This window comes from Hipposideros armiger, unplaced genomic scaffold, assembly GCF_001890085.2.
Source record: "Hipposideros armiger isolate ML-2016 unplaced genomic scaffold, ASM189008v1 scaffold_1040, whole genome shotgun sequence".
Lineage (NCBI taxonomy): Eukaryota > Metazoa > Chordata > Mammalia > Chiroptera > Hipposideridae > Hipposideros > Hipposideros armiger.
The window spans coordinates 232,110-258,510 of record NW_017732390.1 but is presented as its reverse complement, the minus strand read 5'-3'; the positions used below and the strand labels follow the sequence as shown (position 1 = coordinate 258,510).

The 26,401-nt window shown below is 38.9% G+C and overlaps 1 protein-coding gene across 3 annotated transcripts in view; it reads right to left on the bottom strand.

Annotated features, from left to right (window-relative positions):
- Positions 1 to 26,401, bottom strand: part of COL21A1 (collagen type XXI alpha 1 chain) — a 376,826-nt gene that overhangs the window by 148,625 nt on the left and 201,800 nt on the right. For 2 of the 3 annotated variants that reach the window (XM_019631702.1, XM_019631704.1), the window contains exon 1: positions 18,813 to 19,247. The exons of the other annotated variant lie outside the window; for it this stretch is intronic. The gene's annotated coding sequence lies outside the window, so the exon portion shown is untranslated. Of the gene's footprint in view, positions 1 to 18,812; positions 19,248 to 26,401 lie in introns of those variants that run through there. 3 annotated transcript variants of the gene reach the window in all.

Here is a 26,401-nt window from a genome sequence, read left to right as displayed (position 1 = left end):
TACCTGTCTCTCCAATTTACTTCTATCCAATCCCAGAGATTTCCCCGCTTTGCTCTCTCACCCCCTTAATCTATCACAAATGGGTTTCATGTAACTTCCTCCTTTGATTTTCTGTATAAAATAAGCTGCAAACCGCATTTCGAGGAGCACTTTCTCAATCCCTTGAGATTTTGCTTCAGGCAACTGTCATCAGTTTGGCTCAAATAAACTCATTATAAGTTTTCTCTTAGGCTGGATGTTTTTTATCGGCACTGATTATGCCTGGAAAGTTAAAGAGCAAGATATTCTCAGTGAATCAGCATTTCTAAAGTAACTATTTCTAGAGTGAAGTTATCTGTGAGGAGTGGGAAGCGAGGGAGGGGAGGGCATTTCCTTAGCTCAAGCTGCCATAACAAAATACCATAGACTGGGTGACATAAACAATAAACATTTATTTTCTCACAGTTATAGGCTGGAAGTCCAAGATCAAGGTACCAGCATGGTACATTTCTGGTGAGACCTCTCTGTAAGCGGGCCACAGTCTTGCTGGCTGGGTCCTCACTAGGCCTCGTGTGTGTGTGTGTGTGTGTGTGTGTGTGTGTGTGTGTGTGTGTGTGTGTGTGTGTGTGTGTGTGTGTTGGAGGGCCAGGGCAAGTGATCCCTGATGTCTCTACTTGTAAGAATGCTAACCCTACCATCCTATGGTATCAGAGCCCCGCCCTCCTTATGACCTCATTTAACCTTAATTAGGTTTCAGGTTAATGGCCTTATCCAAATACAAGAGCTTTAATTTATGCATTTAGAGGAGACACAATTCAGTCCATAGCAGGCAGTGAGGGAAATGAATGACAATGACAGGGAAACAAATCATGAAGGGCCTTTTAAATCAAGTGAACAGGAATGGACTGTCTCCTTAAAGCTCATTCTAAGATTCCACATAGAGATTTTAAGCAGGGAGTGACATTCTGGTGCACATTTTAGAAACCTCACTACGGCAGCAAAAAGGGAGAACCATGCACGGGAAAACAGGAAAGCCACTGAGAGACAGTGAGGGCCTGAGGTAGGACAGAAGGATTGGGAATAGAGTTCAGAGAAATTCAGGAGTTAAAACAAGCCAAATTTGATTGATTATATCTGTGCGGTGGGGAGGACAGAGAAGGACCCCAGCCTCCGGCTGAAGCATCTAGTAGATGGCAAGGACATTTCCTGAAAGAAAGAATTTAGAAGAAAAACCAAATGTGTTTGCTAAGGAATGGAGAAGAGGAGATAAAAAGTCTTGGTTTTTAGAAAATTGAGTATAAGCGTCATATGAGGTATATGTACATGGAATTGTTTACTTGGCAGAAGACTATATGGGCCCGCTCTGTGCCAGGAATGGGGTAATGGGAGATGCAACTCATGCTAAGCAGGGTGAGGGTATGTGAATCCTATTCTGGCTTACTATTTGCTTTTGAGTGCCAAGGGCTGAGATTGTAGGCCATTAAAACCCTCTGGATTGAACAAAATGTAAATGCCTAACAATACAAGAATAACTAAATAAATGCTGATTCATCTATATGATTGAGCACTACAGAGGCATGAAATTCATGTGCTCCAAAAACATTTAATAACATTAAAAATAGTAAGAGAAAAAGCAAAACACAAAACTATATAGTAAACTAATTGAGTAAAAATATGTATTTTTCAGACATGTCAAAAATTGTTACCTCCAAATAGTAGTATTACAATATATAATTGTTTTCGCTATGCTTTCCCATGTTTTCCTAATTTTTCTATAAAAAACACATATCGTTTTATAATCTGAAATAATAAACTTATTTTTAAACTTGTGTGTGTGTTTTAGGCAAAGTTATATTCCAAAAGGAGGCTCTCTCCCACCATCAGCAGAACACATAACTCAATTATCCTCTACAATCAGGAGAAATTAGGTTATACTGAGTAGCAAATATATCAGAAAAATTGTAGTGCCTTACAAGAACAAAGTATTACATTTTACTCATACTATCTATCCACTATGGACTGCCTCAGGGCTCTGCTTTACGTTCCTGAATTTGGGACCAATTCTAAGGAGCATGGCCACCCGCTATGGCAGAGGTAAAGAGCTCTGGAGGGTCTCAAACCTGCAACTAAATGCTTCAGTCCAGAAATGTATGTCAATTTCCACTGAACTCATTAGCCAGAACTAACGTGGATCAGGAGATGTAAACTCATGTATCTTAAATGTATTTGGCAAACAGAGCTAGCAACAATCACATACAACTACAATACAAATTCATCGCCTCCCAAAAAAAATTTTTGAGGGATTTTGATAGCAATGTAGTTCAAATTGCAAACCATGACCCATCAGTAGACTGTAAAATCAAGTTAATGGGTCATGACCAGTGTTTTTCAATAGAATGGAATGGCAGGGGTAATGTCAGAACATAATACAGAAAAGGTAGATATTTATCATGAAATAATATTTGATATATACCTATCAAATAAATACAGATGTGTCACAATGTGAAATATCTTCCTGTGGTTCCTTCCTGTAAAAAAATTTTGAAAGCCATTGTTCTGTTAGAGACCCAACTAAGTCATATATATAAAAACATAATTTCCATACTTGCTCTTCTAATCCAATGTTCTATGACTACTTTCATCAAGGACTGGGGGAAACATGGTCTTCCTCTGTGGTATCATCTTAAACAAGTGAGTCCAAATTTTACTCTTCCTTTAATGTAAGGCTCTCTTAGTAATAAATCAATTAAGAAGTATGAAGTGACTCATATTATTGCACCTTGCAAATATTGAGTTCACTCTTTATTTTTTCTAAAATAAAAAAAACGTTAAGCATCAAAAGTTTTTCTCTAATTCTACACAGCTTCATTTTATTGGTTTGTTAGAAATTTATACAATTGGTATATTAATTTAAATAACATCCTTGACCAAGATGAATGGTACTAATTTTTTTTTTTTTTACTTTGTACTGCTGTTAACTTATAAAACATTGTCATGGGTGATTTTTATCTTGCTTGCTTATGCTTTGATGTTTAAGGGAAGAATGCATATTTCAAAACTGCAAAATATCTATTGTATCTAACTTCTTGACATAGACTTACTATTCCCAGTATGCGATTTTCTCATGTTTATCTTCAACCAAGGAAATAAAAATTTGAAATATGCATATTCTATATGTTTGTTTATGGGAAAAGTGCAACATTTATCAACTTAATTCCAAATTTCCTAAATGAATTCATCTTAACTCTTACTTTCTTTCTTGCATGTGAGATGTTTATAAGTACATGCTTAAACGTAAGTTTCAGCCAATTTCGATGTGTTCTACCCTTCCCCCAAATACACTGCCATGTTTTTTCCTACCTCTTGATAGCACTGCCAATTTAAAAACCAGCCTTTTGTTTCTACAGGAAAAATGCTTGCTAAACATCCAAGAAAAACAAAATGTTTCATGTAGAACAATCTTCTTTTACCTCCCAGATGGCTCCACTGCCACATACTAGGCATTTCAATGAGATTTCCTGAGGAAAAAAAGAGTCAGTGTGAATACCAGCTACCATCCTGACATTCAAGGGAACCAAATAAAACAAGACTGTGTTTCAAAAAAGTGGTAAATGAAAGGACCATCCTTAAAAATAAACTTGTGCACAGCTTTGTATCATCTAAAAGGAAGCTCTGGTATGGAAAAATCGACGTCCTGCATTTGTTAATTAAGGAAGCATTATACTCAGGTCAGTAACAGTAACTCGTTTAAAAGTGATGAGTCACAATATTCGGTTCCTTCCTGGCCTTAGTCAGCTAGGTGTGGGGTAAAGAGGATTGTACCAGCAGTTGGACCATCTCTGTCCCAGGCCCAGCAAGGCACTTAGGATGCTGTAGGAATCTGGGCAAGAAAACAAACCTGGCTGGACTATAGTATCTCCTCTGGGAAACCAGGATATGAGGAGATGAGTGAGTTGGAGGATCTCCTCCATTTCAAATTGGCTGATTTTTATTCTCTTAAATAATTTGCCTAATTATTTATCTCATTAAACACAAGGTTAATAATTAGCCACTCTTTTTTTTTAAGATTTTTATTGGGGAATTGGGGGGATGAGAACAGTGCTGGGGAATTGGGGGAAGGGGAACAGACAAGTTGCTGTCGTTTTGTTCTTCAGTCTAGTTGTGGAGGACGTAGCTTCACTGGCCCAAGTTGGCACCATCATTGCGTTCTTCCCGGGTGAGGCAGATCAGTCGCCGGCTTCTGGACGGCCTCTCACGGCAGCTGCTAGCTGCTCACGCTGGCTGCTGGCTACACATGGTAGCCCGTGGCATCCCACTGCAGCAGGGGCTGCAGCCTACGCCATTGCTGGCGACTCACGGCAGCCCAGTTCCAGGTTGAGCTGTTGTTCAGCATCTTAGCTGTAGAGGGCAGTGTCACTGGCCCTCATATGTGGGATCCGAACCGGGGCCCTCTGGCGTCCCAAGCCAGTTCTTAACCATTGCGCCACTCGGCCGGCCCCAATAATTAGCCACTCTTAAAACAACCCCCCATCCCACCCGAACCTCCCCAAAAAAAGGTTATTTTTTTCCATTATTCCAAACTGGGTCTACATTATGAAAACATGACGGATTTTCTATAAATTAACATTTTGTAATCAAAATGATCACACCTGTACCATTTCTATTACATGTAAAGAGGTCCAAAGACATGAACAGTACCATTCTGATAGTTCTCTTTTCATTATAGTTTTTTTTTTATTGCTATCAGATAAGTCCTTGCAAATGCTCCTCCTTTTAAACAAATGATAAGCACTACACAAATCACTGAATGCTTGCAGCATGGTTTTGAATCCTAAAGTGTGGCATTTCTTAAACTATTTACATTGTTCTTCCCAACACACACAAAAAGTTAGCAAATAAATACCACAGTCAAATTTTGATTACCTGTCAACAGGGATGGTGAGTGAAACTAGTACAGATATTCTGAACCGGTGAAGAGCGGAGTCAGGGTATGTGTATAATTGGGTACTGGAATTTGTTTTATTGTTACATTTGAATAAAACTATGCCTGGCATTCTGGAAATTAACAACACTGTATACTTCAAGCTGAGTAAATAATGAAACTTTCCTAGGAAAAAACAACCCAAGGGAACTAGAAAACCTTTTAGTTTGTAAATATTTTGGTTCACACCTTGGCAAATGAAAATGGTGTTCAATGTTTAAAAAAAATGTTTTTAAAGCCCTGTTCAGTGAGACTAGTGTGAAAAAGAGACTGAATTATAAGAGGTAACACTGTTATTAAATATTTATAAAATTTCTTGCAGAAAGGGGCCCTAAGAGGGATCATGATACACAAAGGCATCATGATAGACAAACTCAAGATAGTATTTTTATTATTATCAAATGTATCAACAATGCCGGGAACTCATGAGGTAGAAAAACTCTCATGCCTCGCTGCTCACTGCAAAGTTTGTTGGTTACATCCTCTTACACAGATTTTTCAAATCCCATGGTCTAAAGCAGAAACAGCTGCACTGGACTGCATTCATGCTAGAAAGCTGACATTTCTCTAGGAAGTGCCAAGAGCAGTTTCAGAATTACAATATGTCAGACTTTATCCAAAAGGACATGCTCTTATTTTTCTAATACATCATCCAAATGCTGTTCAGAAGAAATTGCAAACAAGATCCCTAAAGCCATATTGCCCAACAGCCCAAAAGAGCAACGATGACTCTACATATTGCTTGGTCCAAAATATTTACCTCACAGCGGAAGTAATAAAACAGGTACCAAAATAACTTTCCTTCCTTTCTACAAGTACAGGTGCTTTAGGATAGTGTCAGATTAACACCGAACATGATCTCTTCCCAACTCCATGGCCAACATCACTGGAAAAGTAAGAGAACAATATTATTCTAAGATGGAAGAAAAAGAATTCTCAGAACAGGAGCAGGAAAAGTATCCTGACAGAGGTGGTTGCCTCTTAGGCTGAGCATAAAGTGGTTTGTGTGAATGAGAAAGAAAAAGTGGTCTCGTGGACATTATGCAACTCTTTTCCATTTGTACACACGGTAAGCAATGAGTATGAGCTCTTAGACTGGATTGGCAAAGCAGGTCTCAGGTAGGCTCTCCACTAACAAAACCCAAGAGGAACAGGAAGCAACCACAGAACACAAGCCACTAGCTAGTACATTGCCCAACTCCACAATCATTAGGAGCAAGATGTAGTAAATAGGGAAAAAAAATCCATAGAGTAGTAAAGATAAAATTGCAAACACTAAGATGTGAACAAATATTCAATAAAAACCAGCACCATAGAGGAAGACCACACACTCAGCAAATGTACTAATGAACACCAATGGAAACTGAGTTAATAACAGAAAAAAAGATAACTAGCTTAAATGTGATTAATATATTCAGAAATATATGTGAGAATAGTTGAAGAGGGAAGTAGCTAGATGAAAATCAAGTTGAAGAATTCTACCAGATTACAAGGCAAAAATACAACAACACAGATTTTACAAAATATTAAGAAAGAGTTTTCAGGAAAAAAAGAGACATATGAAGAAATAATGAAGTTTTCAGAACTAAATAAAGATTTGAAGCTTTAGATTGAAAGGGCCTCAAAATTACCAAATTGCTTGAATGTGGGGGGAAAGGCCTCTTTTAGACACATATTTGTGAAAAATCATAATTCAAAGGATAAAGCAAAGAAAGCCCTGAGAGTTTCTGTGGGGGGTGGGGATAGGGAAAATACTTTCAAAGAAATAAAATTCAGATTGTCCAGGGATTATCACAGAAGTGAACCTAGAAAACAATGGATCAAAATCTACAAAGTTCTATAGGGAAATATAGACCTAGCCAAATAAACATTCGTTTATGAACATTTTGATCATCTGAACATTAAAGAACACAGATGTTTACTATCTATTCACTCTCTCCAAAAAATTACTAGAAGATAAACAAAATTAAGCCAGTTGTGGGATAGAATTTTCTTTTAAATGAGCAGAATTTGCCATCCTCATCTAACTATTTCTCCAAAATAAACTTCTGTCTAAAAGTATTACTGAAAAAACTTAATAACATTCTAGAAACAAACTATAAACTCTCAAATTGGAAGCTGGGTGGGGAGTGGGCAAAGGAGGACAGTGAAGGTGATATAAATCATGTAAACAGAATACATCAATTGTCTCAGAAGTAGGTGGATAGATACCAACTAGCTATTAGGAAAAATGTTTCAATTGATATATAGAAATATAATGGTAACATAATGCAAATAGGAATAGAATTTCCAGAGATAACCAGTAGGAAAAGAAAATGAAGCAAATTTAATTCCAAACAAAGACAGAAAAACCAAGAGTAATAATTATAATAAAGAACAAGAAAGCATGATAAAAATAGAAAACCAAATAAACTGCAAAAAAAAGAGTTCAAATATATTAGCAATCATCATAAAGTTTAATGGGTTAAATTTGCTATTTAGAATTCAGAAATTTCAGATTGTGTTTTTATGAAGTCCACCTATATGCTGCTTAGAACAAGAAATCCACCTAAAACTGTTATTAAGTACCGAGAATAAATCATATCAAGCTGCCCTGTACTTCTTTGATGGGAGTATTAGCCTGATGTCAGAATACCATGGTCATGATATCTCAAAAATGGAAACAGATACATGTAAGCTTGATATAAAACCACTTAAAGGGCCGGCTGAGTGGCTCAGTTGGTTAAGAGCTCGCTCAAGAGTTTGAGCTCTGAGCAACAGCGGTTCGAGTCAGCCCGAGCTGAGCAGCTGTGAGCTGCCAACAGGTGGCAGGATGGCTCAGCTAAAAAAAAAATAAAATAAAAATAAATAAATAAATAAATAAAACCACTTAAATGGCTCCCCAATGGAGAGTAACACCCGATGCCAACCTAGGAGGAGGTTTCTAGTGATGTTTTAGAATTCTGCCATTTGTTTTGTCCTGTTAATTAGTTCTTTGTACTTTGGGTGAGGACCATGATAACCTGCAAATCAAATTACCAAACAAAACAAAGCTAAGCAAGATTTTCTATTGGGTTGTCGGAAAAGTCATGATGTATTTTTTGTGTTATTCGTTGCAAAAATGCGTCATGACCTTTCCGACAACCCAATAACATTAAATGAAAGTCTTTGGATTTAAAAAGAGTTCGCTGGATAAATAATGGGCCAACTGCAACAAGACAAAATTGAAAAGAAACACAAATACCCTGGGATCCAAAATCTGTATTGTAGACCACCCAGTAGCAATCAGTTGGCTTAACAGCAGGTATGAGTAGGCAGAAAGGTTTTAGCTAATGGTAAACTGAAGTCATTAGTGTGAACAGTAGCCCAAGTTTGCTCTTGGGCTACATGGAAGAAAACTAACAGGACTTGACCCTTTCTATTTAGCAACCAGTGGTCAGTGAGAATCAAAACTCACGGTGTCCAGGGAAGGCTGACCAGACTGGAGATGTAACTACAAACCATTGCAAAAGAGAAGCAGTTTTAGAAGATGATGTTTCACTTGTCTTCAAATACTGGCAAAACTGCCACATGGAAAATAAATTAACTTGTCCCTGACACTCCCAGAGTACAGAATTAGGACGAATGCCTGGAAACTCCAGGAAGGAAGTTTTCAGTTTAATTTAAGACAATGTTTTTCATAAATGGGGATGTCCTTAAGACTGAAAGTGTGCCATCCTTGCAGGTGACATTAGATAGTCTGGTCATTAGGTATGCCAGAGAGAGGTTAGGGCATCAAGTACTGTTGGTGTAAACAATATGTGTACTGTAAACAAGTATTCATAAGATAATTTCCAGCCCTATGTTGACTTTGTGTGTCCAAAATGAACCATTTGTACAACTGAACCATGCCTCAAGAATCAGGTTCAAGCCCCATCTCCTCTATGAAGCAAATCATGACAAAAACAGATCATATCTTCCACAGCACCTGCCTCCAGTATTCGACCATTTGAAGCTCAATGACAGTCTTTTTTTTGCTTCCTAAAAAGTATATTTTAAATAGTAGTCCATCTCCCATCTGTATCATAAGCAACCTGGAGTCATAGCCAACCTCAATTCACTAGGCACCCTGGTAGCCACTAAAATTCAACATGCTGGCTCATCACTTCTCTTTTTTTCTCGGGGGCTTTTTGTTGTTGTTTTTTTCATACAGCATATATTCCATGTTTTTAAAATTACCAATATCTCCTTGCTGTGCAAGCAATGAAATACACAGTAATGGTTTCCTTGGGAGTTCCTTTGTCCAATCCCCTGCCCCCTTGATATATCAAAATTCCTGTATTTTTCTATTTAAAACTTCCCAACTACCTAATGAGAATAATGGTTGCAGAAACAGAAACCCATTCTTGCAATTTTTGCAGATAATAAAATATGCCCTCCTCCATTCACCTTTTACCTTAGAACGTATCATTAGATGGCCACGAGGAAACAGAAATCCCAGGAAAAGAAAGATTTTGAAGGACTAAAAGTCAAAATTTAAAGTTCTCTGGAGTCTAGGGTAATAAACAGTAGCAAAGTCTTGTACTCTAAAGAAGCAGAGCTACATCTCCTCTTGGTTGCAATTTGGGAAGACTGCAGCTCTGTATTAAGTGGCTTCCTTGAGGACACTGTTTTAGGTAAAATAGATTGGCCCTGCCTAACAATGAAAGAAGGAAAAAGAAAAATTTCTTCTGTAGTTAGCTTTATGATAAATGCTCATCTTTGGGGATAAACTGGAAGAAAGGATAAAGTGGAAAGCATACACACATTTATTTTTAAATTTTAATCATAGGTATTCAAATCAAGTTTGAAAATGTGACATTATAATTGCTTCTCTAGACTTACAGAGGGTGCCTAAAGCTCAAAAAAACAGGGCAGGCTACTAGAAGGGAAATTTGGAATTCATCTTGGCAGCCATATCCAAGATGATGCAGCAATATTTAAAACGAGCAAACTCATTGCATTACTTAAGCTTAGCATTTAATAATGTAGTAGGTATGGCCAAAAAAAATGCCCAATCTGAAATTTCACTATCCACCTAAAAATTAAAAATATTCAAGAGCTACAATTAAGGAAACACAGATGCACAAATGGCTCTAACTATCCTCTATTGGTAATTGTCCAGACATTCATTGAATTAACTAATTTAGAATGAGTCAGAGATCAAAAATATTCACACTTTTTTTCCAGGGTTCTGACATGTGTAGTCTAAAAATAATTGTTTCTGATTTTTCCGAAGCTCTCATGACTTCCTTCTGTCAAGCCTCAATCACTTCAATTCATTTTATCGTGGTTTTTGTTTGATTTAGTTTTTGCCTCAATAGATGAAATACTTAGTCTCAATACTTCGTAGACACTTACTGATGTACATTATATATAGAGAACTCATCATAGTTTTGAGGAGAACTTATCAACAGATCCAACCACAGGCCCTAATAATAAACCGTCAGACTAGTGGGTGTGGGGCGATTAACACAGGAACAACCACATCAACCTCCTCAAGGTGTTCTATCCTCAGAAGCAATGGAATAGTTAGGAGCTATGTGGTATGACAATTAATCCTAACACCAGAGCATCCCTGGAGAAATTTGCTATGGGAACATTAGTCCTTGAGGGATCATGTCTTATTTATTGCTGCATCCCTAGGAACTACTTTAACCTACAGAAATAGCTGAAAAATGTTTGCTGAATGGATAAATGAATGCACATCCTACACAGATGCACCAATGTCTGGGCTGCAGCAGCACAAAGGCACATGGTGGAGAAGGCACAGTGCAGGGCTATGTCTGCCCTGAGATAAAGCTATTCTAATTTTCACAAAGCCCTGACATGAGCCATCTATGTCCCTGGCCAAAGAGAGCTCTACGATTTCTAAATGCAGGAGCTCATGAGAAGTCACCGGCAGCTGCACGCGAGACTTGAGGATACCCTCAATCCCACCCAACCACCACAGGGACCTCCTGGAACTGTGCCACATGGCAAAGGATGGTGGCCTCTCAGACTCCAGCATCAACACTTACAATCACGAGGAGTTGCGCTCAAAAGCCTCTGTGATCCCTGCTAGGGACTTGGGAGCTTCAGGGGACACTCCTGCCCTGCATCGGCACTTTCTTCTCCTCCAGCACAATGGCAGAAACCTGGATTTGCCTCATTTCCATGACACAAGTTACATGGAAGATATTCTCATGTAAAGAAGTAACACAGTTTTCAAAAGATAACCAATCACAAATGAAACAAAGCTTAGAAATAGGGAGAATATTATATTTATGGTAATAAGAAATTTTGAGCTAATTTGAGGACTTCTTATCTGCTAGACACTATGCTCAGGGGTTTATTTGCATTTAACCTTCCTGACCACACTATGAAGTAAGTCATATGATCCTCATTTAACAGATGAGCAAAAAAGCTTTAAAAAGTTAAATACCATGGACAAGTTCACATAGGTGCTAATGACTGCACAACACCCATGATTTTAGCTATTATCTTATATGGCCTCAACATATTAGAGTACATAATATTCTGGCATTCACAGGGAGTAAACTGAGTTTTCTGCTTTAAAAAAAATTATTGTGTCATTTTAGCTAGATTTTACTAGCTGTACTTACTGTGTCCGATATTTTAAAGTACATCTGGCACAATATGTAATTTATGAATTATAGGAACATAAATTAATCACACAATAACATCATTATCTCTCATTTATATGGTAATTCAAAGCTATAATTTCACATTTTTCCATCTACAAGGCATGTAGTCATGCATTCATTTTTGCATTATAAAAGCAATACATGTATATTAAAAAAAATAAAGCAGGAAAGAAAATATCATTCTGCCACCCAAACACAACTGTTAACATTTTGAGAAACATGTAATTTAGAGCTCAAAAATACAATTTGATTACTCATATAAACATGATTTCCCTCACAAAACCCATAATTCAGAATTTTAAAAAAAAATCAACTGTTGAAAAGACCAACAAACATTATTTACATAATTCCTACATGGAGGCTAAAGAAAAACTTGTTTAGGTATCATGAAAAGGAATTTAAATTTTTCTTGAGATAAAAAGATCTGTTATTTCATTATTCCTCATTCACAGTACTATCCATCTTCAGCGAACATTCAAGAAGTATGTTAACAGGAATTTTAGGAATGTATTCCACATTTCTTAGTAGACTAATTTCCCAAATGGTGCTACTGCACAATGACTTCAACTCTGTATACAGATGCTCTAAGCTGCAATTCTTTACATGTTCCATGATGGCCTCAAATGGCGCTTTTAACCAAGAAAAAGAAAAATATGCAAAAAGCAAAATGAAAGAAGACTTGACAATCACACCTGCCCAGCTCTCCCTCACTGTAAGCTTTTCTAAACAGCCATCCTTTCAGTAAGTTGGTGGCAGGCTGGGATGAGAAATTAGGTTTCCCATTTCCTGGTCCAGACAGAGCCTTCTTGGAAATAACAAGAGCATCTATTTATTTGGTACTTGACATGTAAATATTATTACTACTATTATTTAAATGGTAGTATAGAAATGACATAGGTTAGGCTGTAGATACCTACTTGCTCACACTGCAAATTGACATGCTTGCTTTCACTAGGTTAGCAGGGGTTCTGATGAGGGTCCATGTGCCTCCACTTGCCCTTGAGCTCTGAATCCCACCAGCTGTCTTCATCCCTGCTCCCCCCTCATTCCAAAGGGAGCCAAGTAGGAACTCTGCCTACACCACACACAGTTACCATGTGACTCCTGCTCCTCACAGTTTTTATTCCCCTCTCTCTCATTTCAGCCTGTAGTCCAGAGGTGCCAGGTAACAAGGGAGAGAAAAGTAAAGGCACTATAAGTGATGCAAAGGCAGACTGCCCAAGTGGAGTAGTGGAGTTGCCTGTGTTCTCAGGACCTTGGATGTTTACCATCTCCACAGTGCCTCTCTCTGCGATGTCCTCTCCACTTCTTACCAAGATATACCTTCAAATCACATTCAACCTTTTCTACAGATACATGCTCTTAGGTCAAATAAGAATCAAAAATGGTTTGAGAAGAAACTGATAACATCATGCTATGCTTGTAGATTTTTCTAAATTTAAATCAGAACTATACTTGCCTTATACATTTTTTTTTCACTTAACGGTATTTACAAAATATTATTTTTATACAATAAAATGAAGGGAGTTTTCCATTTTAAAAAAGGAAACTGTCAATTGGCTATTAATAGAAGTACTAAACTAAGCTTAGCAAATTCTTCAAATCCTCCTAGGATAGCCAAGCATTTGGTATGCAATTAATTACTATTTGATGAATGGCTGAACACTTACAAAGAATGTTCCTCCCTGTCTTATCTTTAATACTCTAATTCTGGGTACTACTGGAGAACACATGCCTAGACACACCGCATAGGTGGAATCAGACTTTTCCTCATAAGACAGCAAAATTCACGTACAACTAGGTTTAGAATTTTTAAGAGTACATATATTTCAATAAGTTGTTTTAATCATTGAATCACCTATGATTTCAAAGTTACAATAAAAATATATGTTTTGAGTGTTTATTTTTATTAACCCCTGTGACATAATAAAAAATATAAAAACTAAATTTCTAAAGAATATTTTTAGAAGAACAAACTTTCGATAACGTTCAAACTTCCCTAGAATGTTTTTTTACTTTAAATTTAAAAAGGAAATTTTCTTGCTCCTTAATCTTCTTGATACCAATAACTGTGAAAACAAATAGTGGAAGGGTAACATAAAACTGTATTCATAGCTAAATTGATCTAGATCAGAATAAGACAAGTCAAAACAAAAACTAAACACTGAATCAAACACAAGCAACTGGCAGGTTCCCCAGAAGGTCACCAAACTTGGACTTAAGAAAATTGTCAACGTTTCCCAAAATTTTCAAAGATATCTTGAGTTTTTCATTAGTGAAAATCAAAATGCCAAAGAAACAACAAAGAGAAAAAAACAAAACCACTAAATTAAATCCTTAGAAAAGACAAACCTAGTAGAAAAGATTATTCTTTTCACAACTGATACCTATGGAGTAATTTTTCTTGGCATTGTGGACATACTGTTTTCAGCGGTTTTTCATTGAGGATAAGTAATCCTGAAATCAAACTAGGTTAAGTGGAACAGAGAGATCTATAGCATTCCAAAAACACTCTATATTGTACGTATGTCACATTATCTGATTTTTCAGAAGGCAGAGTAGTTAATGAACAATGTAGAGTAAAATGCAGGAAACCTGCGCTGATATCCAGGGCCACCACTAACTTATTCATGATCCCTTAGCTGACAATAATGTCTCCAAGCCTGTTTCCTCATTTATATTAGACAAATTCTAATATCCCTTACTGTTCTAAAAATTCTATGAGTACATGGGAACCACATGTATATAGTTAATGGGCCTCTCTTCATAAAGGACATAATTACTTTATTCCTTTTCGCAATAAATTAACCAAATTGATTCATTGTTGAATCAGTTTGGGCATCAGTGGTCTAAAACACTGTCCTCCTGTGATTCCAATGTGCCATCAATTTGGGAACCAGCGGATTAAAGCAGTGACTCAAAGTGCGGTGTCTGCTCAGCGAGAGCAGCGCTATCTGGGAATTTTTAGAAATGTTCAAACTGTTGTATTATTTTCTGAGAAACTTGAAGTACTTCATGTATTCTGAAACAAATTCCCCCATGAGCTAAAACAGAAAAAAACATCCAATGAACATGACCTAAGTCACTACTTTTTTTTTTTTAGGATTTAATTTTCAGAGGTGAAAACAGAAAAGAGAGCTTTTGGCTTAAACCATTCATGAATGGGCAAGGTAAAATAATAGCAAATTCTTGTAAGCATGTAGTATGATGACCAGGCACTGTTAAAAGAAACTTATATATGTCAACTCGTTGACTCCTCTCAGCAGTCCTGCGGAGGCAGGTACTATGACCCCATTTTTACTAATTAGAAAACAGAAGTGAAAAAATTTTAGGCAACTTGTCCAAGTTCACATAAACGGTTAAGTCACAGAGTCAGGATTCAAGGCTAGGCCATAAGTGTGAAGAGTGTGTGTCCTTAACACTGAGGTGAAGAAAGTTGAGAAACTCAACCTCCATGGCTAATCTTTGAGTGAGACCGGACCACCTGCCAGAAATAAACATTTCAGCCTTGTTTTCACAAGAATTATAATGAATCAAGCTAAAGAATTACTATTGCACACTGAACAGTATAATCTAAAGATAATAAATATGAAAATAAAAACATGTATCCATATTCCATGATGTGTTTTACTCATAAGACTTTCAAGATCGGCCTTAATAGTAAAACTATCCACTTTCAAACAAATAGGATCCTCAAAATGAACCTAAATGAATTCCAGGTAATGCTCCTCAAAACCTTTATAAGTGAGCCAGATTATATAAAACAAGTCCAGGGGCCGGCCGAGTGGCTCAGTTGGTTAAGAGCTCGCTCAAGAGTTTGAGCTCTGAGCAACAGCGGTTCAAGTCCAGCCCGAGCTGAGCAGCCGCTGAGCTGCCAACAGGTAGCAGGATGGCTCAGCTAAAAAAAAAAAAAAACAAGTCCAATTAAGCTACGGTTATCTCTGCTCGGGGCCTTATGCTTACAAGTGAAGAATTATAAAATTACTGTGGAGCTTTGCAATATTGATCATTCCTAATTGGCCACATCCTGTCTCTGAATTTTGACATCATCAACTTTCTTAGCTCTTCAGTTAAATTATCCAGAACACAAAATTTGATGACTGAGAGCTTGAATTTGCTTCCACGTGTCTTCATTTCTCCCATCAAAAGATTTGCCTCTAATCTTCCCTTTTCATCCCACAGCTACTCATTTCATACATAGTGAGCCAAACAGAAAACCCTACTTCCATTAAATTGTAATCACATTTAATTTAATAACATTAAATTCTAATTATAGTCAATTTAATAACATTAAATTGTAATTTCAAAAGCATCCTAATAAAGACCTGATTTCCTGAATGGAGGAGTTACTAAAATGGTTATATGCTGGAACTTGGCTTATGTCTAATCTTCCAGAAGTCACATAAGATTGGTAATCGGCAGGGTAAAACCTCTTGCATTTAAAGATGGAAGACAAGCCATAAAAAGGCACTCAAGTTAGAAATCTAATATTCAGATTATCACTGAAATTAAAGAAGAATCAAGACTAATTTCAAAGTACAGAATCATTTGGCATCCTTTTTGTAATTAATACCATAAATTTCTTTTCAGTAGAACTATAATATTTGGCCCTAAAAGGATCACCCAGATTAGTTGCAATCAAATAATGTGAAAGGAATTGCTTTGTGTGTGTATAGTTTGTAGCATTTTGAAATTATTGTGGTTAAAGAGGAAAAGGCTTCTTAAATTACCTCGCCTACCCATTTTGCCATGTTAGGCCTGTCCTTGCTGTATGGCCTCATTTTGCTTTGTCTTATATTGTCTTGAACAAATCTTGATGTAACCGGTTAAGGTTTCATTTTATTCTCTCTCACAAGAACCTAAGAAATGCCAGATAGTACTTCTAAACTGGTTCTCTTGGAGGTCACATCACGCCACTTTTAGATGCTCTTTTACCATATAAGTGTTCTTTTATAAGGAATGATAGATTTTAAGGCTATTTAAAAGTGAATGTTAACATTATAAACTCCACCACATGGTGAAATCCTACACCACAGAGAGTGAGTAGATAAAGACAGGCTGTTCATTTGAAGCTCAGCTACTTAAAATTCTTTTCTAGAAAGTTCCTATAAAACATGCAATAAAATTATGAAGACAATTTGAGGATGTCCATATGTTCACATTCAATAAAAAGCAAAAACTGTGACTTCGACGGATGAGGTTGGCATGTAAATACAAAATCTGACCATGTTATCAATAAATTGTAATTTTCATTTCAAGGTGTTTGGAAATTAGGTTTTTGTTTCGTTTTCAGTTTGTGTGTGGTTTGTGCATATTTTAAGCTAACAAATATTCAGGTTACTATGCCATACTCTAGAAGCATTATTTCATTTAACTCTGGCAACAATGTGGAAAATATGAAGTATGCACTGAATTGTAGTCCCCATTTTACAGATGAGGACAGTGTGGCAACCATCCATGAGCCTGGAGAACCAGAAGAGTAGGTCTCAAACCTGAGGTTTGAGCCTCAGACCACAGCCCCTGTTCGTAACCACTAAAGATGTTTCCCCCAGTTCTCTAAATACAAGCTTAGTACCTGTCCTTTCACAAGTTATATACCTCAATCACATATTTGCACAGAAAATCGCAACTTGGAAAACAATCTCTGTACAGAAAGTTTTGGTACAGTTAGCATTGAGTTCACCATTGCACACATGTGCTGGGCCTGGAGTCATGCCTAGTCTAGCTTTTTTATCCAATATTAGATTTTCTAATCCATTTAAGCCTATTTGCAAAGTCATTCTATTTCTGTACTAATGACTTAGAAGCAGCTGGAATTTTTTTAGCCAAAATTTTGAAACCTCAGGTCTCTACGAATAGAAAAAAAGGAACCATTTGAGACATCCCAGAGAGACCTATAATGCTGAATTCCCTTTCACTTTGGAGAATTGGCACAAATTCCTTAATCCTCCAATTGCTTAAAAAAAAAAAATACGGCATATGAGTCCTGTAATGTGCACTAATGACAGGGATGATCTGGGATCATGTCATCGGGGCCCAAAATTCATATTACTACAGCTAGGAGACTTATGTACATTCCTTCTTTGGTCTCAGTTCAACTCCTGAAAAAAAGAAAACTCATCTCTCCTAAAGCAAGTGTACAAATTACACTATATAAAAATTGTTCAAGATGATGGCTAAGCCTCTGCCCTTTACAGGATCCTTCAAAGTCCATAGTGTGTGTGTGTACATAGATATAGATCTATATATACAGGTATATCTATATATACATATACATTTATATATACATATATATTTGTGTGTGTGTGTGTGTGTGTGTGTATATATATATATATATATATATATATATATATAAATATTTAAAATATATGTAAACCCTATTGATGAATACATTAGATTTTCTGAAAAGTGGTCTGTTTCCTCCTCCCTCTGTGAAGGGCATTAGCAGGTGCTTGTCCTGACCTTAACTGCGATCCAACCCAATTTCTTAAAAGTGAGCAACTACTAGCCTCTCCTGGAGGGCTCCTTAAAACCCAGAGAGCTGTCCCTATTCCCGAGTTTCAGCCGTTGAGTTTGCATTTCTGAAAGTTCCCAGGTGATACTGATGCTGCGGGCCAGAGACCACACCTGGAGAAGCACTGCTCTAACTCAGTGGTTCCCAAACTACTGCACCTGGGAATCACCTGAGAACACTTTTTAAATGTGGATGCCCGAAGTCCCACTCCCAGAGATTCTGATTTGGTTGGTCTGGGGTGCTGCTCAAGCACCGAATTTGTTTTTTTAAAAGCTCCCCAAGTGAGCCTACTGTGCCGCAAGGGTAAGGAACCGTTGGTCCGCCCCACACAGTCCCCGGTGCGTCCCTTTCCCGGGAGCGCCACGTGTAGACGCCGCAGTCCCTTCCAAGCAGATAGGCAGAGGAGGATGAGCTTAGAGTAGTAAATCCCCCCACTGTTATTCATTTACTCAGAGGCTAAACACTCCGATGCTGAAATCAGCGCTCAGGGAACCTCTTAAGATTCATTAACGCCCAGTAACTTTGCCTGCAAACCCTGACATGCCAGCCTACAGCCTGGGCGCGGAGTCCTCACCGTTCACCAAAAACTGCACGCTCTGAACACCCAAAATGCCTGTTGCAGCCCCGGGAGGGCCAGCCTTGAAGCCCACTTGTCATTCTGGCAGAGAGAGGGGAGAAAGCGACGTCACCTTACCTGGGGCGACGTCCAGGGTGGAGGTTGCCGTCGCAGCCAGCTGCGTGCTCCACCAGGGCTATGGGGGCGTCGCAGGCGGTGACCAGCCCCAACCTGGACGAAAACCGGGCTAAAGCGGGTTTGCCGCCCTCCGCCCGGAGTCCCCGTCTCCTGCAGCGGCCAGTGCAGAGCGCCGCGGCTCTGAAACTCGCTCTCAGCCCCCTGGAGGCGGAGCCCGGGAGATAAGGTCCGCGCTCCCCACCCGCCCCCTTTCCGGGGCGAAGGCCAGAGGGTGGGCTTTGGATCTGGATCTCCAAGTGCCAACTGCCAAGTGCAACCCTGGTAGAAAACATGCTCAGTTCAAATCCTGCTAGGACCAGAAAATGCACCCCTGGGGGAAGGCGGAAAGAGGGACAAAGCGGCAAACAGGAGAGATAAAGGCAACTCAGAGGTTGAAAGGGCAACCGCAAAGGGAGGCAAGGACCTGGAGGGCGTCCTCTGCACTAATTAAAGGAGGCCTCCTCCCTCGGCCTGTGAGAACCGCCCCTGGAGCGCCAGGGTCAGTCATCCAGATCCGACACCAACAGCAAACGGATGTAGCTACCTTTAACCTAAGGTGATCGCTGCCGGAAAACCTGAGGGGAGTACGCTTTCAGGCAGCCTGATAGGCAGTTATCTTGGAGGACTTAGGAGATGCAAGGAAGTCCTGGAATACGGTGACTGCCTTATGACAATAAAGGGATGATCGGTACTCTGCCCCTTTTAGTCCATTCTTCACAGAGCAGCCAGAAATTTCTTGAACATTCCTGTGCTTAGAACACCAATGGGCTCTGACCCCTCAGCTGACTCTCATCTGTCACTTTCCACATTTCTCACTCTGCTTCCCCCTCAACCCCCAATACAGCCTGTTTGCCCTTCCTTACACACACCTGTGTGCTCTCCTTTCCCTAGCTAGTTCTCCTGCCTCCAAAGCTCTGTGGCAGACCTTACCTTAATTGCATGCTTCTCTCTTCATTTAAGTCTCAAATGTCACTTCAAGTCCTTCCTGCACAACCAATCCAAATTGAACCCCTCACCATTCCCATCCTCTAACCCCACTTTTTAAAAACAGATCACTTGTCACTATTTCACATGTTATTGTTTGTGGTTCCTTTGTTTTGCTTCCATCTCAAGGTAAGCTCTGTGAGGACAGAGAATCGGTCTTGTTCTCAGCTTTATCCTCTCCATCTAGAGTAATGCCGGGAATATAGTAGGTGCTCAATAAATGTCTGCTGAGTGAATGTGTGAATTAATATCTCCCCAGGGAAGAAACTTGACAAATGCTTTCCTTCGGTAAATCAATTCTACTGAATTCAGGGTAATAAATAAACATATTGGGATGATCATCATTTCCTGCATTTCTTCATTCATTCATACATTCATGTTCTAGTCTACTATTAGGCAAATATGTTTCTTCATGGGCCATATCAATGAAAATACAATAATTTTTCAAATACAACAATACAATTTCAAATGCAGAAATATAAAGACATGGATAACAATTTCCTAATATTTTTATTAATGAAAAGAATGCATTCCAAACTCTCAGCAAATGACCTCTTTTACTTTGCAGAGGAAACTGAAGCCTGCCCAAAGCAAATGTATACCAACTGATTCTGCTTTGCATCTATTAAAACAGAAAAGGGTGGGGGGGGGCGCTTATTCTCTGTATCCTGCCTCATTCTGTCTCCTCAGGAACTACCCCATTGATGGTTTTACCTCCTCCTGGATCTTTTAACCTCTTCCTCTTAAATTACTTACTTGAACTTACTCCAGGCCCTCCTATCCCAACTCATTACATACCGGTGTCTTTACCACTTCCGGAAACTGCTCCAGGCAAGTTTGCTAACAATCTCCAATATTCAGTGGACCAGGGGTTCTGATTCAGGATGCTGGTGATGGAGCTGAGGGATCTGTAGTTTGCAGAAGAGAAGGCTTAGGGATGGGCACCTAGAGACAGAAGAAGAGGCGCCTGTAGCAAAGAAAGATAGGTAGGTAAATAATGCCCCAGGTTACTACAGCACACACTTTTTGTTAAGAACTGTTGCAAAGACTACCTGTCAATTCTTTCCTTTCTTAACCTCTTAGTATTTCTTTTTACCTAGTTGGCCCCTACCCTATCTTTCTGGAAATACTTTCTCCCCCTGTCCTTATTAACTTTTCACCTACCTATTCGTCTCTGCTATAGGCTCCTCTTCTGGCTTTCTCTAGGTGCCCATCCCTAAGCCTTCTCTTTTCCCATTGAACTCTCCTTAAGCCATATTATCCATTTCTGTAGCTTCATTGATACCTGGGGTTCTTAACCTGGGATCCATGTTGAGCCCTAGAATTTCCATCCAATATTCTGTGTACATGTACATGTTAATTTTTCTGGAGAGAGTTTTTTTTCAGGTTCTTTTAGATTATCAGAGCATGGCCCTCTAAGCCCTATTCGACCCACAAAAAAGTCAAGAGCCCTTCATCTATTCCTATATCTACATCTCCAACCCAGGTCTCTTGCTCCAACTTTCGTCTAGTATCCCAACTGTCCACTGGGCATCTTCACTTGTATGAATGGCAGGCTCTTGAAATAAAATATGGTTAAGCCTGACTTTATTATCTTTTTTTCCTCCTCCAAAAAGAACTGCCCCTCCTCTCTGCATCTCCTATCTTTCCCAAAAGCACCACCATTCATCCAGTTACTCAAGATGGGACTTTGCCAGAGTCTCCACGCTAATGTAAAGCTGACTCTTTCCTGATTAAAACACCAACATGACTTTCTAATGCTCTTAAAGTGAGGTCTGAGCTCTTTAACATGTATCCACAGCTCTTACCTTGCTTACCTTCACCTTCAGGACTTGCCACGTCCTCCCCACCTCCTTACCCCCTTATCCTTTAAACACCATTCGTACTGAACTTCTGCTGCCTCAGATCCTCCATGTCCAGACTCCCAACCTATAGAAACTGTGATATAAAATTAACACAATGAACCTCAGCCCAGCTCTTCTAGCAAGGTTGAAATTTCCAGAGCTATTCATTTTAATAAACATAATGCCTTTTAATATACAATTAATATGACTTTACTATATCCCTCAATAAATATATAAATTATTTAATTTTTCTTTGATTATTAATTATTCAATTAATTATTTGGTATATTTAATATTTATAAATTATTTTATTCATTTAGAAAAACTTGCATGTAAACATTTAAATTGTAAAATTAAGAAAAAATATGCCTGGCAAATAAAATTTCTCAGTTTTTGTTTTAGAACATAATTGTACCCAAATCTACATTACCTCCTCCTCCTCAACAACAAAGATCTAAGTCATAGACTCCAAAATTTGAACAGAAGAGATCAAAAGAATCCTTCATTTCCTTTACAGTACTCTTTGTCTCATCTCAGCATTATCCAAACCTACACTACTCAGAAGCTTCTCACACAGAAGGAGCTATTACAAAAAGGCTGCTTGCAATTAAATATTGCTGCATTAGAAATGCCTTCTGCCCTGGCATTTCAGAGCTCACTTCTTCTGCTCAGGGTAATAATTTTTCCTCTTCTCCAGAAGAATAAGCCAATATTATTGCTATATTATTGCATCTTAAATCTCAAATGCTCAACAACAAAAGCATATTTAATCAATCTACCACAACTAAGCTGCACAGCTATAACCAAAAGTCAGTATCATTGATAGCAAGTGTCATATCTGTATTGCTCACCATCACATTCCCATGAGAACAATAAACAAACATTTATTAAATGAATGAATGAACCTAACGTAACAAGACCTAATAGGACTGAATGCACTGATGTTATCCCAGGCTCCAAGCTAGACCTTTGGGATACAACTGTGAACAAAACAATCCCCTGCCTTCCCTCATAAATAGCTAACCTCACCCTAAAATAATGTACCCTTCACAAAGGCAGGTAGTTCTCAAATGCTCTCTCCAGGATTGCGGGCAGGGTCATTCTAAGCAAATTTTACTATATTCTCACCTTTTCCTCCAGTAATGCTATGTAACTGAAATATAACTATAAGTTAAATCAAGGGCATGTGTGAAAAGAGTGAGAAGCTATCTGGGAAGGGGAAGGGCAAGTTACCTGGTGGTCTCGGAACCGCAAACCACAGAAACCAACTCAATGAGTTCAGTAGCAAAGGAATGTATTGGAACGATAGTGGCCACAGAATTGATAGGAGGCTGGAGAACCAGGCTTGGGCAAAGACAGACTGGGTCGGACCAGAGTTGGTGCAACAGATACTCTGCTCGGCAGTCTGGTGGAGGCACCGAAGCTTGAGAGAATGGACTCCATCTTTTTTTTCCTGCCATTGCACTCCACCTGAGATTCAAAATCCAGAGAGAGTCCAACACTCTGGCTTGGGTTACAATAGTCAGGCTAGTGAGGGGAGAACAAGTCTGACAGTCCCAATTGGTGGCTGGGAAATGGATGACCACAAGACACCAGGTGACAATCAGGAACTGGGTATTTATCTGATCAACCTGAACATAAAGTCAGCCCTGCCCAGTAGCACTCCTTCAAAGACAAAGTAGATTTCAGTGGTTCCCAAAGTCATGAGGAAGGTGCTTGACTAGGTGGCCAACTTTGAAGCAGCTGCCATGTGAGCGATACCTAGGGTGCTGACTGGAGGCTTGGGTCACATGCTCCAGCCTTAGAGCCAGAAGTGGAGCCCCACCCCCAGCCCACAGGCTGGAAGAGGGAGATAGATGGTGGTTCTTCTAATCAAATCAGGGCTCTGTTAACTGAAAAAGAGGAAACAGTCCTGAGAGACGGGGATATCAAAAAGCAACAAATGTTCACTGCAGTCTACACCTTTTGCTGTCCAGCTTCCAAATATAATCTCTTCCCAAGTAAAGACAGCCCAGAACCTCATCAGATGACCGCATTCAGCTACAAATCCAAGATGTGCATTTTTCTTGGTCAGATTTAGATGGTCCGCCAACCTGAGGCTAAAGGATCAAACTAGCCAACGTCAATATTGGAGAGAGAACAAGTAACAACAGGAAAGACCTACCCCGTTTGGAAAAGGGGAGAAAAATGCACAGTATCCTACCACCATTGTCCATAATATATCCTGCTAAACAGAAATAGCCAAGACTGTTCCTTGAATGAGAAGTGAGTATCCTGCTTAGCTCACTGGTAGCCCCTAACTCTGCCTTCCGGGAAGCTATCCTTTGACCATTGATCACAGGACACTTTTGCCAAGGTTGAGGTCTATCTGAGAAGACTTTTAATCTCTAGGAGGCTTCTGGCTAATTCCAGAATTTAGACAGTTACTTGAGGATTCTGGTTTCCTGGCAGCAGTGTCAGTATTCTGCCATGTTCCTGGCCTCTGCCTAGAGCAATTATATACATGGACATTGGGTGGAGAGTCTTGCCCAATCTGACCTTTGACTCCAAACTATAGCCCAACTGCATCTTTGCAATGACTGCTATTAATATTATCCCCTTTGACAATCAGATACTGTATAACAAGGCCGCAGGCAAGGGTGCTGGGGATTCAGCTTCTCCCAAAAGCAATCTTATTTCCTTCTGCAGTTCCTATCTTCCTACTTTAATCACACTAGTTTTATCTCTAGGCAGAGAAGTTGGCTTTTCCAACAATCCAAGGCTCCACAGTACCAGGCTTGTAGGCTGCAGTCAGTGTCTCTAGAAAGACCTCTTTTTTTTTTTTTTTAACTTTCCCTGTTTTCAAAAATGAGCTTAATCTTAAGTGTATCAATTTTTCTAGGGTCCTAATAAAGACTGCAAGATGTAGCCAAAAAACATCAATACCTTAATGTTCTCCTTCTTTGTCTCTGAAAGACTCAAATGGTCTGAGTCCCAAGTTACTATGGACTACAATTTAACAAGCTTTTCCCCTGTTGCATAATAATGGTGGCCAAATTTCCAGCCCTGGAGAGATTCATCTTTTCTGCCCTCCATCCTCCATCCTCCCTCACCTAATTTTGCATGTTAGGCTGTGTGACTTGTAGCATCCATCTTACTTCAGGCCTTCACTTCTGTATCAATTAGGGCTCTTGTTTGCAAGCACAAAAACTGTTTCTAATTTACACAGAACATGTATCCTTTGGAAATATATAAGTAGCTCACAGAAGGGCTGGAAAACCACATTTAGGAAAAAAGGAACTAGGTAAAGCTGCAAAGGTAGCAAGAATTACTCAGCATTCTTAAAGGGATACCACCAGTGGTGAAAATTAGCTACTTTTTTTTCCCATTCATATATTAATCTACTCAATATATAAAGGTAGTGAGTTTCATTGGCCTAGCTTGGGTCACCTAAAACCCCTTAGATTAGGAGAGAATAAGGCATCTAATTGTACTGGCCTGACAAAACTGCCCACAGTGAGGAAGAAGAAATCCTCCAGGAAAATCAGGATGCCACTACCATCTCAAGGAGGACTGAGTACTGGGCAAAACCAAACAGCCACCTCAGAGAGAGGAAAGCTATGCCATTTCTTTAGGACTTTTTTGAAGCCAACTATAGGGGTCACAGTCTGCTCTTTCCAACACTTACATCCTCAGATTGTACATACACCTTCAGTTTGATAGATAAACGCAAACAGCCTGAGGTATACCTGTTTTCTATCTAAGAAGATATGGCATATATTAGCCCTACCCTGGACATAACTGGGAAATACCTCAGATGCTCACTGCTGAGCTACAGACCTTGAGTTGGTGATTCTAGAAACACCACAGCCCAGGGGCCCATGATTTTTCAGGAGCAATTCCAGTGATCCTTGGTTTTGTCTCCCATGATAACATCACTGGACCACTCTAACCGCAGAGGGCATCGTCCACATGGACTGCTGTAGGGGTGACACATGGCCCAAGCTGGGCCAGTTAGAAGTCTCTCTAGAACTTTCGAAGGGAAGGAAAGAGGATTTTGGGGGGTTTTTTGTTTGTTTTTGGGGGTTTTTTTTCTTAGATTTTAAACACCAAGTACCCTGTGAGTTCAGAACTTCCTAGGGGGAGATCTGGACTGACAATTTAGCCAATACAGAGAAAAGCAAAACTATAGTAGAGAGAACAATCTACTGACATCTTTTGAGTATCTACATCCAGCCATTACTGAAACTGAGCCTAATTCTAGATTTCCCCCTTATGTGAGTCAATAAATCCCTTTGTTGATTAAGCTAATTTGAATTGGGCTCCTGTTGTTCTTCAATGAGAAGAGCCCTAAATTAAACACCCAAAATCAATCCCAAAGTTGAAAGACTCTTAAGAAAACAGAAAGTCAATATAAAATCCTTTAGTGTTGTAAATTCTTCTGAAATTTATAGCTTTTAATACTAAATTTTGATACTTAATATCAAAGCTTAACATCAGTAATGAATATTTTTATAAATCCCCTTAAAAGTCCCAAAGCCCAAGACATTTGAATCATATTCTAATATGGTTGGATGATCATCAATATGGTCTTATTTCTGAGGGAATGTTATTAGACCCCCAAATTGGCTGGTAAAGATGAAAAAAACTACAAATACACCCAAAAATGCATTCAGAAAGTTTGGAGGTGATTCTTCCATGGCATAGCTTCTCTATTCTTTAATTTCAGAGTCTCAAGTTCTT